The sequence below is a fragment of the Salmo trutta genome, chromosome 12 (assembly GCF_901001165.1).
Source record: "Salmo trutta chromosome 12, fSalTru1.1, whole genome shotgun sequence".
NCBI lineage: Eukaryota > Metazoa > Chordata > Actinopteri > Salmoniformes > Salmonidae > Salmo > Salmo trutta.
In genome coordinates, this window is record NC_042968.1 from 81,153,722 (window position 1) to 81,164,145 (window position 10,424).

The 10,424-nt window shown below is 46.7% G+C and overlaps 1 pseudogene; it reads right to left on the bottom strand.

Annotated features, from left to right (window-relative positions):
* Positions 1 to 713: 713 nt before the first annotated feature.
* LOC115202632 (ubiquitin carboxyl-terminal hydrolase 8 pseudogene) lies at positions 714 to 3,532 on the bottom strand (annotated as a pseudogene).
* Positions 3,533 to 10,424: the final 6,892 nt, after the last annotated feature.

Below are 10,424 nucleotides of genomic sequence, written 5' to 3' on the forward strand. Positions count from 1 at the left end.
GCCCTAGGACCATGCCTCAGGACTACCTGGCATGATGACTCCTTGCTGTCCCCAGTCCACCTGGCCATGCTGCTGCTCCAGTTTCAACTGTTCTGCCTGCGGCTACGGAACCCTGACCTGTTCACCGGACGTGCTTGTTGCACCCTCGACAATTACTATGATTATTATTATTTGACCATGCTGGTCATTTACGAACATTTTAACATCTTGACCTTGTTCTGTTATAATATCCACCCGGCACAGCCAGAAGAGGACTGGCCACCCCTCATAGCCTGGTTCCTCTCTAGGTTTCTTCCTAGGTTTTTGGCCTTTCTCAGGAGTTTTTCCTAGGGAGTTTTTCCCAGCCACCGTGCTTCTTTCACATGCATTGCTTGCTGTTTGGGGTTTTAGGCTGGGTTTCTGTACAGCACTTTGAGATTTCAGCTGATGTACGAAGGGCTATATAAATAAATTTGATTTGCTTTATTTCTATGTTAGTCTAGTAAGTGTGTTTCTATGGTTGATTAATTGGGATTCTCAATTGAAGGCAGGTGTTTTGCCTTTGATTGAGAGTCCCATATATGAGGGTGTGTTTGTGTTTGTCACTTGTGGGAGATTGTTTAGTGTGTGTCAACATTACAGGACTGTCAGTTTATCATTTGTTCTCTTGTTATTTTTGAGTTAATAAATCTCAAGATGAGCTTACTCATACCTGCTGCGTTTTGGTCCTCCTTTACCGACGACAAGCGTGACAGCCTAGTCTTAAAGAAGGATATTTTAGTACACAAGCATTAATAAGGTTTAACAGAAAATCCCCTCACACTAGCTAAGATTTTGAAGGTATGATGTTGACAAGATCAGTCCAATCAAAGCTACTGTTGATATAACAATGACCTTGAGCCTTCTTGGATGGGCACTTCTAATGTAACTCTATGGCAGCACCCAAGAGGCTTGAATTTTTCGAGCTCTTCCCATAGATTTTGCGGTGACGTAGTGTTCCCATGAGTGACAGAACACTGAGCCAATCACGGCACAACTAGATAACATTACCAATCCCTACACTCCGTATTTTCCACTGGCTGCCCCACCACCACAGAAAGCACTGAGCTAGGCTGAAACACCTGCATTTTCGAGCTACCTTACTCAAGAAAGCAAAAGAGAATGACATTGTTTTCAAACTGATGTGACACGTATTAATGCCAAAATACCATGCAAAACAGGGAACAACCACAACAAAAAATTCTGCCCCACCTACCCTGAATGACAGGTCGCCACTGTCTGGGGGACGCTTCGGACCAGATCTCTCACACACACACGTACTGTACAAAATCCCCTGTGTGTCCTTCCGCCCCTCACAGAGGAATAGAATAAGATGCAGGCGGCAGAGGACTTGACTGAGGAGGTGGAGATGTCTGAAACATCCTTGTCTTCAAACTTGTACCACTGCTGTTTGATGGCGTTCTTACAGAGGGCTGTGTAGTAACCACGCAGACCCCCATAGTGATTAGAGACTGCAAACAGGTTGTATTTCTTGAGCCTCTGTTTTGGACCAATGACATACTGGGTCAGGTCCAGGTTCTCCAGAGGGAAGTCAACGTTGGTCTGGAGTTTCTGAATCCTTCTGCCATTGATGGTCAATCGCCATAAGTAAACCACAAGGATGGGCGGGACCTTCCAGATCTCCGCTTTCTTCATGGAGTCTCTCCGGGCTTTGCAGTGACTGCAGAACACAACGTCATGGTTACCTTGCTTCTCCTCTGTACTGAATAGCTTCAGACAGTCTTGTAGGGAGCACTCTTTAGATGAAGCCAGTGGCAGGTTGTGGTAATTGAAGATCTCGAACGTTCGTGTCTTGTGTTGACAGGTGAGACACTGGACAGTGATCTTCCACTGACCATGGAACAGAGCTACGATCATGGAGTCATTCCGCAGCTTGTGTCTGCTCCAGGCCAGGTTGGCTGCCCTTTGGTCATCCAGGTGGTGGTCATTCACTTCCCGTTGGTACGGTTTACTAGTGTCAGCCTTATTGAGGTCCTCGTGTAGCCCATCTAGGAGGAAATGCATAAATTCCATTGCACCCTGCGGTTCGTTGCCAGCAAACATTTCGTAAACCTTTCCAATGGTAAACTTAAAGTCCCTGGGCCTGATAGACTTATACAGGCCAGACCACAGCCTTCATTATCACCCCAAACTCCTCTACTACTTCCCCCTTATAGCCCAGGATATTAGTCCTGTTAATATCTTTCTGGTAGTAGTTCTTGGTGAAGTACTCAGCCATGGCTGGGGTGTTACACAGGCACTGCAGGATGCAGTTCATGTAACAGGTGCTTATGTCACACAGTCCTGTCAGCATGGCACCCATCCCTCCATGTACAGGGTCTAGGTTACGGATCTTAGCTGCTGACAGCTTGGCGATCTCCATCTTGGCATACACGTCATGACTGGGCTTAGTGGTCTTGGCAGGGACAGGTTGGGCTGGGGGGGCTGCTTTTATTTGGGCCTGGGGTATGCTTGCCCCAGGGGGGTAGAGGTGAACTTTGTTGGTTGGGGCGTGGTAGTAGCGATAGGTACCTGTCACCGTGTACAGGAACTTCATCCAGCCATCAGGCAGGCCTGCTACACAAAAAAGTGTGTCCTCATTCCTTACTTTGGTCTGCGGCTCCTGCTGCAGGGCAGCTGGCGAAGCCTGCAGTTCACTCTTAGGCTTTTGGGCGGGTAGAGGGGGGGCTGAAGCCTTCAGCTCCTTCAGAGAGGGGTAGCAGAAGTTCAGCTGAGGGAGGGTGTTGAGGGCGTGTTGTCGGGGGGGTCTGACTTTGGCGTTGGTTGTGTACATGGGGTAGACAAGCAACCAGTTCTCATAGCCTCCCTCCAGAACCAGGGGCTCTCTGTGGAGATATGTGGTGCTGTCCCACTTGAATAGAGCGTCTTTGAGGCTCTTGAGTGTGGTCCCCAGTCTGAGGTCAGTGACACAACTGAACCAGTCCAGTAATATGATGTAGTCTACGAACCCCTTTCTCTTCCACTGTTCTCTGCATGCTTCCGGCAGCCTGGCCTTGATCTGGTTCACAGTGATCCCAGGGTTGATAGCCTCCTCAGGGACGCTGATGCAGATCTGTGTGGGGACATAGATATGGGACTCCTCAAAGTCCCTGCAGCTACGGTTGTCCATGATGATGACAGTCACTGTCTGGTCCCTCATGATATGGAACAGCCTGGCAGCTGTGATTCCTCCTCCAGGTACCACAGAGCTTGCAGACCAAGAGAGAAGCTCTTTAGCTTTCGAAGCCATGGTGTTATCACTCTAGTCTCTCCTCTGTAATGGCTTCCGAGATCAAGATTAACTTTCCCTTTAGAAACTTACAGCAGTGAAGTCCAAATAAAATGATATACTGTTAGTGATCCCACTTGTTTTGATTAGTAGTTGTTGTTTCGAATCTTGATTTTAAATTATTTTTAAGACCTTTTTATACATTTCATAAATCAGTGAACACGATACAACTGAAAGTAACAGCCCTGCTCTGTACTTTGCCTTTCCTGCTCATCCGGTTCTTTCTGCCAGCCAGAGGTGGAGCTTTCTGCAAAAACATGCACCTACATGTTGGGTGTGTTCAAGTTGTAAGGCTACTGAAGACGACAACAGACGATTACAGACAGAAGTCAACAGGGGAGGTGCATCTGCGACAGCCAAAAGTCCTATACTGTAGGGGTTTTTCAACAGTAAGGCTCAGATCAGTATGACAGTGTGATAGCTTCCATTGTTTACAAAGGTTTTTCTTTATAATGTCAAAATAAAAATGTTGCTAAACCCCAAAATTGTAACAACCACTCTGTCAGTTGGAGGAGAGGCTGTGGGCGGGGCTAGGGACCTTTTCAAATTGTGATTAACAGCTCAAATGTCATTAAAATATGTTCATGAACATTAACCCAATAACATTCACCTTTTCACATGTGAGTTCAAATATCTCTAACATGCAGACCAAACTGAACACGTGCGTACGTCTGTGTGCGCCATTGCACGCACGTTGATTTTGTTCACCCACACCAGAAGCGATCAGGACAAGCAGGTTGAAATATCAAAACAAACTCAATTATATTAATTTGGGGACAGGTCAAAAAGCATTAAACATTTATGGCAATTTAGCTAGCTAGCTCGCTGTAGCGAGCGGTGTGGTCAGCAGGTAACGGTCACCTCAGCGTGAGTTGTTTTATGCACGTGATGTCAGAATGCATTCACTGTTCCAAAATGTGATTTTTATGCAATAGGGCAGTTAACACGCGCTGCCTGCTAATTATCTATAGGCTATCTTTCAACTTGTCAATTTCAAATTATTTTCTAACAAGTTGTACTTTCTAACAACAGTTTGAATTGAGGTTTGTTCCGCTTCCTCATTAATTCACATAGAAGTAGAACATTTCATTGTTTGAGGCTTTACTGAGCTGGACAAAACTTCCCTCTCCACATATCAAGTTTGCAGACATTTGCGCACTGTTCCACGATCTGGCACATTTTCTGGCTGGTGCTAGCATTATTATTTTCTGTATTTCGTGTTGTTGTTTCTACAGCATACACTATGTATGTATGGAGCATAATGTATTTATAGTTTTATACACGTTTTCAAGTACAATTGTGTTTTATAATAATGAGATGTAGGAAGGGTTCACTTACCTTTCGAGTAAACTTCCGGAAGTGAATGAAGGGAAGTGAATGATCGTAGATGACACACCCCCTTCAACATGCATACTGTAAACAAACCAAACTTATCCTGTCTCTACTATCTTTGGTTGATTCAGGGGAAAAAAAACACGATGGAGCAAACAAACTACCTATTGTCGGAATACTTTTGATTTCTATTTCTATTTCTATTCAATAATTTCGATCAATGCAAATAGTCTGGGTAGCCATTTGATTAGATGTTCAGGAGTCTTATGGCTTGGGGGTAGAAGCTGTTTAGAAGCCTCTTGGACCTAGATCTGGCGCTCCGGTACCGCTTGCCGTGTGGTAGCAGAGAGAACAGTCTATGACTAGGGTGGCTGGAGTCTTTGACAATTTCTAGGGCCTTCCTCTGACACCGCCTGGTATAGAGGTCCTGGATGGCAGGAAGCTTGACCCCGGTGATGTACGGGCCATATGCACTAACCTCTGTAGTGCCTTGCGGTTGGATGCTAAGCAGTTGCCATACCAGGCAGAGATGCAACCCGTCAGGATGCTCTCGATGGTGCAGCTGTAAAACCTTTTGAGGATCTGAGGACCCATGCCAAATTTTTTCAGTCTCCTGAGGGGGAATAGGTTTTGTCGTGCCCTCTTCACGACTGTCTTGGTGTGCTTGGACCATGTTAGTTTGTTGGTGATGGGACGCCAAGGAACTTGAAGCTCTCAACCTGCTCCACTACAGCCCCGTCTATGAGAATGGGGGCGTGCTCAGTCCTTCTTTTCCTGTAGTCCACAATCAACTCCTTTGTCTTGATCATATTAAGGGAGAGGTTGTTGTCCTTGCACCACATGATGAGGTCTCTGACCTCCTCCCTATAGGCTGTCTCATCATTGTTGGTGATCAGGCCTACCACTGTTGTGTCATCAGCAAACTTATTGATGGTGTTGGAGTTGTGCACAGCCATGCAGTCATGAGTGAACAGGGAGTACAGGAGGGGACTGAGCACGCACCCCTGAGGGGCTCCCGTGTTGAGGATCAGCGTGGCGGATGTGTTGTTACCTACCCTTACCACCTGGGGGCGGCCCGTCAGGAAGTCCAGGATCCAGTTGCGGAGGGAGGTGTTTAGTCCCAGGGTCCTTAGCTTAGTGATGAGCTTTGACAGCACTATGGTGTTGAATGCTGAGCTGTAGTCAATGAATAGCATTCTCACATAGGTGTTCCTTTTGTCCAGGTGGGAAAGGGCAGTGTGGAGTGCAATAGAGATTGCATCATCTGTGGATCTGTTGGTGCGGTATGCAAATTGGAGTGGGTCTTGGGTTTCTGGGATAATGGTGTTGATGTGAGCCATGACCACCCTTTCAAAGCATTTCATGGCTACAGACGTGAGTGCTACGGGTCTGTAGTCATTTAGGCAGGTTGCCTTAGTGTTCTTGGGCACAGGGACTATGATGGTCTGCTTGACCAACATAGTGTTGGTATTACAGACTCAGATAGGGAGAGGTTGAAAATGTCAGTGAAGATACTTGCCAGTTGGTCAGCACATGCTCAGAGTACATGCCCTGGTAATCCATCTGGCCCAGTGGCCTTGTGAATGTTGACCGGTCTAAAGGTCTTATTCACATCGGCTGCGGAGAGCGTGATCACACAGTCATCCGGAACAGCTGATGCTCTCATGCATGTTTCAGTGTTACTTGCCTCGAAGCGAGCATAGAAGTTATTTAGCTTGTCTGGTAGGCTCGTGTCACTGGGCAGCTCTCGGTTGTGCTTCGCTTTGTAGTCTGTAATAGTTTGCGAGCCCTGCCACATCCGACTAGCGTCGGAGCCGGTGTAGTACGATTCGATCTTAGTCCTCTATTGATGCTTTGCGTGTATAATGGTTCACTGGAGGGCATAGTGGGATTTCTTATCAGCTTCTGGGTTACAGTTACTGTGGGGACAACGTCCTCAATGCACATATTCATAAAGCCAGTGACTGATGTGGTGTACTCCTCAATCATCAACAAAAATCTAAATCAAATGTATTTATATAGCCCTTCTTAGATCAGCTGACATCTCAAAGTGCTGTACAGAAACCCAGCCTAAAACCCCAAACAGCAAGCAATGCAGATGTAGAAGCACAGTGGCTAGGAAAAACTCCCTAGAAAGGCCAAAACCTAGGAAGAAACCTAGAGAGGAACCAGGCTATGAAGGGTGGCCAGTCCTCTTCTGGCTGTGCCGGGTGGAGATTATAACAGAACATGGCCAAGATGTTCAAATGTTCATAAATGACCAGCATGGTCAAATAATAATAATCACAGTAGTTGTCGAGGGTGCAACAGGTCAGCACCTCAGGAGTAAATGTCAGTTGGCTTTTCATAGCCAATCATTGAGACCCCATCATAGCACTGAGACTGCACTTGTGAAGGTCGTAAATGACCTTTTAATGGCATCAGCCCGAGGCTCTGCATCTGTCCTCGTGCTCCTAGACCTTAGTGCTGCTTTTGATACCATCGATCACCACATTCTTTAGGAGAGATTGGAAAACCAAATTGGTCTACACGGACAAGTTCTGGCCTGGTTTAGATCTTATCTGTCGGAAAGATATCAGTTTGTCTCTGTGGATGGTTTGTCCTCTGACAAATCAACTGTAAATTTCGGTGTTCCTCAAGTTTCCGTTTTAGGACCACTATTGTTTTCACTATATATTTACCTCTTGGTGATGTCATTCGGAAACATAATGTTAACTTTCACTGCTATGCGGATGACACACAGCTGGACATTTCGATGAAACATGGTGATGCCCCAAAATTGCCCTCGCTGGAAGCCTGTGTTTCAGACATAAGGAAGTGGATGGCTGCAAACATTCTACTTTTAAAACTTTGACAAAACAGAGATGCTTGTTCTAGGTCCCAAGAAAAAAAGAGATCTTCTGTTGAATCTGACAATTAATCTTGATGGTTGTACAGTCGTCTCAAATAAAACTGTGAAGGACCTCAGCGTTACTCTGGACACTGATCTCTCTTTTGACGAACATATTAAGACTGTTTCAAGGACAGCTTTTTTCTATCTACGTAACATTTAAAAAATCAGAAACTTTCTGTCCAAAAATGATGCAGGAAAATTAATCCATGCTTTTGTCACTTCTAGGTTAGACTACTGCAATGCTCTACTTTTCGGCTACCCGGATAAAGCACTAAATAAACTTCAGTTAGTGCTAAACACGGCTGCTAGAATCCTGACTAGAACCAAGAAATGTGATCATATTACTCCAGCGCTAGCCTCTCTACACTGGCTTCCTGTTAAGGCAAGGGCTGATTTCAAGGTTTTACTGCTAACCTACAAAGCATTACATGGGCTTGCTCCTACCTATTTTTCCGATTTGGTCCTGCCGTATGTACCTACACGTATGCTATGGTCACAAGACGCAGGCCTCCTAACTGTCCCTAGAATTTCTAAGCAAACAGCTGGAGGCAGGGCCTTCTCCTATAGAGCTCCATTTTTATGCAATGGTCTGCCTACCCATGTGAGAGACACATACTCGGTCTCAAACTTTCAGTCTTTTTGAAGACTCATCTCTTCAGTAGGTCCTATGAATGAGTGTAGTCTGACCCAGGAGTGTGAAGGTGAACGGAAAGGCACTGGAGCAACGAACCGCCCTTGCTGTCTCTGCCTGGCTGATTCCCCTCTCTCCACTGGGATTCTCTGCCTCTAACCCTATTACTGGTGCTCTTCCATGCCGTCCCTAGGAGGGTTGCGTCACTTGAGTGGGTTGAGTCACTGACGTGATCTTCCTGTCTGGGTTGGCGCCCCCCCTTGGGTTGTGCAGTGGCGAAGATCTTTGTGGGCTATACTCGGCCTTGTCTCAGGATGGTAAGTTGGTGGCTGAAAATATCTCTCTAGTGGTGGGGGGCTGTGCTTTGGCAAAGTGGGTGGGGTTATATCCTGCCTGTTTGGCCCTGTCCAGAGGTATCATCGGATGGGGCCACAGTGTCTCCCGACCCCTCCTGTCTCAGCCTCCAGTTTTTATGCTGCAGTAGTTTATGTGTCAGGGGGCTAGGGTCAGTCTGTTATATCTGGAGTATTTCTCCTGTTTTATCCGGTGTCCTGTGAGAATTTAAGTGTGCTCTCTCTCTTTATCTTTCTTTCTTTTTTTCTTTCTTTCTCTCTCGAAGGACCTGAGCTCTAGGACCATGCCTCGGGACTGCCTGGCCTGATGACTCCTTGCTGTCCCCAGTCCACCAGGCCGTGCTGCTGCTCCAGTTTCAGCTGTTCTGCCTGCGGCTGTGGAACCCTGACCTGTTCACCGGACGTGCTACCTGTCCCAGACCTGCTGTTTTCAACTCTCTGGAGACAGCAGGAGCGGTAGAGATACTCTCAATGATCGGCTATGAAAATCCAACTGACATTTACTCCTGAGGTGCTGACCAGTTGCACCCTCGACAACTACTGTGATTATTATTATTTGACCCTGCTTATCATCTACGAACATTTGAACATTTTGGCCATGTTCTGTTATAATCTCCACCCGGCACAGCCAGAAGAGGACTGGCCCCCCTCATAGCCTGGTTCCGCTCTAGGTTTCTTCCTAGGTTTCTGCCTTTCTAGGGAGTTTTTACTAGCCACCGTGCTTCTACACCTGCATTGCCTGCTGTTTGGGTTTTAGGCTGGGTTTCAGTACAGCACTTTGAGATATCAGCTGATGTAAAAAGGGCTTTATAAATACATTTGATATATATAAATATTCACCTTTATTTAACCAGGTAGGCCAGTTCAGAACAAGTTCTCATTTACAACTACGACCTGGCCAAGATAAAGCAAAGCAGTGTTACACAAACAACAACAGCGTTACACATGGTATAAATGTCAAGGTTGTCGTAAGGATTGGACCAAGGTGCAGCGGGAACGTGTATACACATCTTCTTTAATAAATTAAAAGAAGGAAAAATAAAAGAAACGCGTATACAAAAAACAACGAACGACACTAAACATTGCTGTCAAGTGCACAGACACAAAACAGGAGACAACTACCCACAAATCCCAATTCAAAAACACCCCTATACATAGGGTCTTCAATCAGAGGCAACGAGGAACAGCTGCCTCCAATTGAAGGTCAATCAAAACCCTAAACATAGAACTAGAAGGACTAGACTAGAACATAGAAATATACTAACATAGAACATAAACCAAAAAACCCCGGAACACATAAAACAAACACCCCTCTTATCTAAGACATAGCCCAACAAACCCCGAACCACATAAAACAAACACCCCCTGCCACGTCCTGACCAAAATACAATAACAAATAACCCCTTTACTGGTCAGGACATGACAGTACCCCCCACCCAAAGGTGCAGACCCCGGATGCACCCCAAACAACAAAGCAAAAACCTAATCCAAAAACCCCAAAAAACAATCAAAAAATAAATCCCCAACTAAAGGGAGGGAAAGCAGGGTGGCCACCATCACCGACGGCTCCCATGCTACACCCCCCCCCCTAATCCTCCAATTATGGAGGTGGCCCAGGCCCCGGCCTTAGTCCCCAACCTAACCTGTCCTCCCCCACTGAAGACTCAGGGCTAAGGCGCGTCGCTGGAGACCTCGGAACGAAGCTTGTCGCTGAAGACATCTGGCCGAGGCGCATCGCTGAAGACCTCGGATCGAAGCGACGCCTCGGGCCGAGGCGCGTCGCAGGACGCCTCGGGCCGATGAGCGTCTCTGCAGGCTCAGGGCCGATGAGCGTCTCTGCAGGCTCAGGGCCGATGAGCGTCTCTGCAGGCTCAGGGCCGATGAGCGTCTCTGCAGGCTCAGGGCCGA